Source organism: Mustela nivalis (genome assembly GCF_964662115.1).
Source record: "Mustela nivalis genome assembly, chromosome: 20".
In the NCBI taxonomy this organism is placed as follows: Eukaryota; Metazoa; Chordata; class Mammalia; order Carnivora; family Mustelidae; genus Mustela; species Mustela nivalis.
The window spans coordinates 12341801-12348763 of record NC_139039.1 but is presented as its reverse complement, the minus strand read 5'-3'; positions in this window follow the sequence as shown (position 1 = coordinate 12348763).

The window sequence follows — 6963 nt, the reverse complement described above, 5'->3', positions numbered from 1 at the left end:
AGCATACAGTAGGATTCCTTCCTTTTTCAAGGCTGCATAATATTCCACCACATGCATTTTTCTTTATCTATTCATTTGTTGATTTGGGTTGTTTCTACCTCTTGCCTGTTGTGAATAATGCTGAGATGAACATGGGTGTGTAGATATCTCTTTGAAATCCTGCTTTGAACATGTTTGGATCTATATCCAGGAGTGGGATTGCTAGAGATATGCTAATTTAATTTTGATTTTTTGAGGAATTTCCATGCTATTTTCCAGAATGGCTGTGCCATTTTACATTCCTACCAGCAGCACACAGGTTTTCCAATTTTTCTGCACCCTTGTCAACTCTTGTTATTTTGTGTTCCTTTGATAGTTACCATCCAAATGGGTGTGAGGTGATACTCTCATTATGGTTTTTTTTTTTTTAATTCTTTTTTAAAGAGAGAGAGTGGGGTTATGGGGAGGGACAGAAGGAGAGGGAGAGAGAGAATCTCAAGCAGGCTCCATGCTGGGTGTGATGTGGGGCTTGATCTCATGACCTTGAAATCATGACCCGAGCCAAAATCAAGATTTGGATCCTTAACTGACTGAGGTACACAGACACCCCTCTCATTGTGGTTTTGATTTGTAGTTCTCTTATGATTGTGATGTTGAACATCTTTTCATATGTGTGTTGGCCATTCTTAGATCTTCCCTGGAGAATTGTCTATTCAGGTTCTTTGCCCATTTTGTAATTGGTTTTCTTGTTGTTGTTGTGTTTTGTAGTTGAGTTGTAGAAGTTCCTTATATAGTCTAGATATTAACTCCATTAGATACATGATTTGCAAATATTTTCTTTCATTCCATAGGATGCCTTTTTACTCTGTTGATTGTATCCTTTCGTATGCAGGAGTTTTTAAGTTTGGTGTAGACCCACTTGTCTCTTTTAGCTTCTGTTCCTGTACTTTTGGTGTCATGTCCAAGAAATCATTGCCAAATCATGTCTTAAAGCTTCTTCCCCACAATGTTTTCTTTTTGTTTTATAGTTTTAGGTCTTATGTTTCTATCTTTAATCTCTTTTGAATTAATATTTGTATATAGCATAAGCTAAGGGTCCAAATTCATTCATTTACATGGTATATCCAGTTTTCTGAGCACTGTTTGTTGAAGAGACTGTCCTTTTCCCATTACGTAGTCTTGGCACCCTTGTTGAAAATCATTTGACCATATATGCAAGTGTTTATTTCTGGGATCTTTGTTCTGTTCCACTGGTATATGTATCTGTCTTTATGCCTGTACCATTTCATCTTTTTTTTTTTTTAAGTTTTATATATTTGTTTAAGAGAGAACAGGGGGAGAGGGGGAGGGAGAGGGAGACAAGTGGACTCCCTGCTGAGTGGGGAGCCCAACATGGGGCTCCATTCCAGGACCTTGAGATCATGACCTGAGCTGAAATTAAGAGTCAGACACTCAACCAACTGAGCCACCCAAACACCCCTGTACCATTTAATCCTAATTATTGTAGCTTTACAGTATGTTTTGAAATCAGGAAGTGTGAGGTCTCCAATTTAGTTCTTCTGTTCGAAGATTGCTTTGGCTATTGATATTTCTTTTTTTTTTTAAGATTTTTTTTTAAAAGATTTTATTTATTTGTCGGAGAGAGAGAGTGAGCACAGGCAGACAGAATGGCAGACAGAGGCAGAGGGAGAAGCAGGTTCCCTGCAAGGAGCCCGATGTGGGACTCGATCCCAGGGCACTGGGATCATGACCTGAGCTGAAGGCAGCCACTCCACCAGCTGAGCCACCCAGGTGTCCCCAGGGTCCCTTGATATTTCTTATGAATTTTAGGATGGTTTACTTCTGAAACAAAACAAAAAACCCTATTGGGATTTTGATAGGGATTACATTGATGATTCTTTTGATTTGCTTTGGGTAGTATGGACATTTAGTAAACAGTTTCTGATTTATTTAGTATTTCTCATTTGTAAAATTTTACCTTAAATGTGGTATAGTAGGAAGACTCTTAGACTTTGAGACAGAAGAGTTGGATTTAAATGATTATTTTGCTAGGTGACCTCATGCAGATGACTCCATATCTCTGAGTCATGATTTTGTCACCTTTGTGATGATAATAATCCTTTGGGTCTCCAAAGGATTATTGGAATAATAATGAATTCAATCCATTATTAAATGGATTGAATGAGTTAATGACAAGAGAGAGCTCAGGAATCCTAGTGATGATAATTACAAAATTATGATCAGTTTGAGTCAGTCACTTAACTGACTAAGCCAACATGGGCCCCAGATGTGGACTTTTTAAAAAGTTTTTTTTTTTTTCGTCTTTTTTCCTTCCATTATTATTTTTTTTCTTCTATTATTATTTTGTTTATCCCACCACCTAGAGATCTAGCACCGATCACTGCCGACATTCTAGGACATATTCCTTCCTTTTTTTTTTTTTTTTTAATGCATCTTGCTTACACAGCTGATCCCAAACTGTACATATAATTTCACCTCCTACCTTTTGTACTTAAAAACATATTGCACTCATTTTACTGTGGCTTTGACTCTCCATATAGTCATACTAATGAGTGTAGAATATTTTATCATTTGGATTTATGCTATTTGATTTAACCTATTTCCTAATGTGGGACTTTTAATATTATTCAATATTAACGTTAATACCAGGATCTTGTTGCTTCTGCAGTGGAACTGTCGACCCAGACACAACTTTGTTTCTTTGTTAGGAAAGTGAGCCGACTCCCTTGGTCTCCCAGCTCTGGTTCCTATGGGAATTTTTAGTCAACATGGACACACCAAGGAGGATACAGAGGTCTCTTTGAGATTCAGTGGGGGTCTTCACAGACTCCCCGAATTATTTGCAACCATGGTGGTCCCTCCAATTTCTTTTGTGAAGATGGGAGTAGTATGTGGTGTCCACATTTCCTCTTTCTAAAACCATCACCGGCCCGTCGTTACAGCAACATCTTAACAAATGAGAATCCGCCTCTGAGTCAATAGTAATTATAGGAATTTATCACAATTGCCAATCAAGGTGTTCTGAAGAGACTCATCTTTCTTGTTAAATTAGCTTTCACTGCACGCAAACAGCGAGTTATCTTTAGGAAATCAATTGCAGGGAAATTACAGCTTTCACGGAGTGATATAACCTTGCCAACCGTCTTGTTGTACATAATTCCTCTACCAGGAAATTCAGCTGGGCTCATATGACTTATTTTGGGGAAATCATATTTCAATGCAGGAAATGTGGAGAAGTCAGCTTCTAAAGGCCCAGCAAGGAGGTGGAGGCAAGGACCTTAAGAACATCCCAAGACACCTATAGCCAATTAAACCATCACCTTAGAAGAGGTCGGTAGGCTGGGGCTTGCCTTCTTGAAAGACTTTGATCCAGTGGATATACGGAGAGCAGGGGAGCAGTCGGACACTGGTGGTGGGTGTTACTGGGTGTTTTACGTATCTACATGACAAGAAACTTTAGTTGGAGGATGCTTTGGATTATTACTGAGCTCTTTTTTTTTTTTAAAAGATTTTATTTATTTGATAGACAGAGATCACAAGCAGGCAGAGAGAGAGAGAGGAGGAAGCAGGCCCCCTGCTAAGCAGAGAGCCCGATGTGGGGCTCGATCCCAGCACCCTGGGATCATGTCCTGAGCCGAAGGCAGAGGCTTAACCCACTGAGCCACCCAGGCGCCCTATTACTGAGCTCTTTAAAGAAGCAGGAACCTAGGGGCACCTGGGTGGCTCAGTGGGTTAAGCCGCTGCCTTCGGCTCAGGTCATGATCTCAGGGTGCTGGGATCGAGCCCCACATCGGGCTCTCTGCTCAGCAGGGGGCCTGCTTCCCTTCCTCTCTCTCCGTGATCTCTTCCCTTCCTCTCTCCTACTGTGATCTCTCTCTGTCAAATAAATAAATAAAATCTTAAAAAAAAAAAAAAAAGAAGCAGGAACCTAGAAGTTTTTTCTGAAAAGCCTTGGTGGTACGGAGTAATCAGGGATCACTTCCTGCAGTTGAGAAAGTCCATTCCGGCCTTTGATGTCTGCTGCAGGTTTTCCCATCAAATGTATGGCTCATTGATGTTATAACAAGACGGTAATTAATATGCAATTAACCCAGAATTACTAGGGAATTACCATGTGGTTTTAAAGTGAACTTGACTAAGCAGTTTTTGAATTATTTTTAAAGGGTTTTATTTATTTATTAGAGCGTGAATAAGCTGTGGGGAGGGGTAGAGGAAGAGAGAAAGAGAGAGAGAGAAGCAGACACCCTGCTGGGCAGGAAGCTTGATGCAGAGCTGGGTCCCAGGACTGGAGATCATGACCTGAGCCAAAGGCAGACATTTAACCAACTGAGCCACCCAGATGCCCTTAGCAATTTTTGTATTTATTGGCTGTGCTCCGTGCATGATTTCTTCCTGGTGCATTGGTGAGTGTGCTACGTGATACCAGCAGTCACGAAAATCAGACAAAATCCAAGACTTTCACATTAGCATGACTCGCACAGGCATGGCAGGTATAGATAGTAGATAGGTCTTGTGGGGTTATTCATTGAAGGCACAAGGCCCTCTTTTAGGTTATGTGCAGGTATTATATTAAACCCTTCTTCCCTAGGTTGTCTCATTTAATCCTCATCTTAACGCTGTGGGGTCAAACTATGATTGTTCCCATTTTACAGATCAGGAAACTGAAGCACTTACCCAATATCACAAAGCTTGAAAATGGCAGAGGAGGGATTTGAACCCAGCCAGTGAATTCTTTTTTTCTTTCTTTCTTTCTTTTTTTTTTTTTTTTAGATTTTATTTATTTATTTGACAGACAGAGATTACAAGTAGGCAGAGAGCAGAGAGGCAGGCAGAGAGAGGAGGAAGCAGGCTCCCTGCTGAGCAGAGAGCCCAATGGTGGGCTTGATCCCAGGACCCTGGGATCATGACCTGATCCAAAGGCAGAGGCTTTAACCCACTGAGCCACCCAGGCGCCCCCAGCCAGTGGATTCTTAAGTCCACCTTCAACGCCTCCGTTCTTGCTGGGTTTTCACTACCAGTCATGCATGAAATCACACCTTCATTATCACAGTCTGTGGGGTATTGCCTGTCTTGAGAATGTCAGAGACAATTTCTCTCTGCCGAAGCTTGGTCTCTCTTTGGTAAATGGGTAAATGCAAGTCTCAGGAGGAGCAGATTGCAAGGGCTCACCTCTATTCCTTTTTTTTTTTTTTTCCTATTCTTATTTTTGCTACAAACACATGTGTGATTTTGAAAAAGTCACTTAATGTTTCTAGCCTCGGTTCCTTCATTTCCTCTCTCTAACACAAACAAACAAAAAAACTGCATCAGTGAAGGCTGTGACTTCTTCTGGATTTTTACGTCGATGCAATTAATCACGTTAGGCACATTCCTAAATTATCATACAGTTTCAGGGCTCTATAACATGGTCCTAAAATTGGTCCTAAATTCGGACAGAGAGCATGGTTAGAACCCATGACATTAGGGATGGAGGAAGGCGCTAGGCGAGGTGAGGACGAGGCTTTGAGAGAGGGCAGCGGTGAAGAAGGATTGGAAAGGGATAGTCAGGGAGAGAGAAGTAGGGGCTGGCAATTGTCAGGGGTCAAACCCAGTGGAAACAGAAACTACTGAATGTCTTGTGAAGGGAAGAACGGTTGACTGGGGGAACCTAAAAGGAAGACCTGGCTAAATGAAGCCTGGGGTCATTTGTTGTTGCCTAAAGAACTTTGTAAGAGAGTCAGATGAAATGCTAGGCTTTTCTTCTTGGGCAGTGGCAAATGTACAGTTTTGAGGCCCATTTCTGTGCTTTTCAGAGACAGGACACACAGACACGTGCAGAAGGAATTTCTCCTTTTGCTCCGATGGGACCCCTGCTAGCACGCGTCTGGGGCTTTGTGGGAATCAGAAACAAAAGAAAAGACAACCAAACCGTGTCCGCCCATCCATCCGTCTGTCCGTACAACTGCTCCTTGGCAGGGTGGCTTGGGTGCAGCTCTGGTGTTTGTGAGGACGGCATGCCTTCTTCTAGCCCGCTGTGCCCGGGCCGGGCGGTGACTGGGGCTGAGTCAGCTCCCCTCTCCTGCTTGGCCGGGTTCCCCTAGGCGTCAACCACCTGCACCACCTTGGGAACTGAGGCCATGATCCTGCAAGAATGGAAACTCCAGCTTGAGGGAGCTGCAGGGTTAATGCTTCCCTCTCTGTGACAGTGGCCTTCTACCTGCAGAGCGAAATTGAGATGTCTCTCTGATTCCCTCTCTCCTGTTTATACGCTGCAGCTTCTGATGTATGTCAAGGGTGCTAATGCTTGTGGGTTCTGCAGGTTGATGGACTGGAGAGATAGTGCAAGGGCATAAAATCAACCTGCCATTCCTAGTTTCTCTGCTTGATCTAGTTATGAACCAGAGCCGCCAGAATGGTTTATGGCCTGCTCCTGCAGGGACAGGCAGCCCCGCTCTGAGAAATACCGCCCTCCCGCTAATTCCGCCTGTGTCTGAGCAGACCCAAAGGCGGCCCGCAAGCATCTGGGGTCAGTCCTTTTTCTTTCAGAACGGGAAGGGCAAGGGCCTTGGAAGCTGTGGTCTTTGAATCAGAGCTCAAGGCCAAACACAATTTGATGGCTCTTCCCGTGCCCTAAGTGTCCCCTGGAGCCCCGAGCCACAAATCTCTAGAAGGCGGCTGCTCTTTGCCCTGAAGGGGCCTTTGAGCATCTTCCAGTTGTTCTCTGCAAGCTTCTGTCATTGCCAGAGGCCAATGCTACCCTCTAGGCCCCCGGGGTTTAAAAGTACAGGGCCCCTGAACTTCTTGGAAGCTGGTGGGGGCAAGGATTGGGGGCACGTAGTACGTCAAGAAGCCATTTAAAGAGGGAATATACTACTTTTTCTCTTGTTCTTACTTGTTTTCCTCCCCCAACAATAAAACAAAAGAAAATTAAAAGAACAGGCGGAGGTGACCCCCTCGACCCCCATCTCTGCAGAGTACCATTTC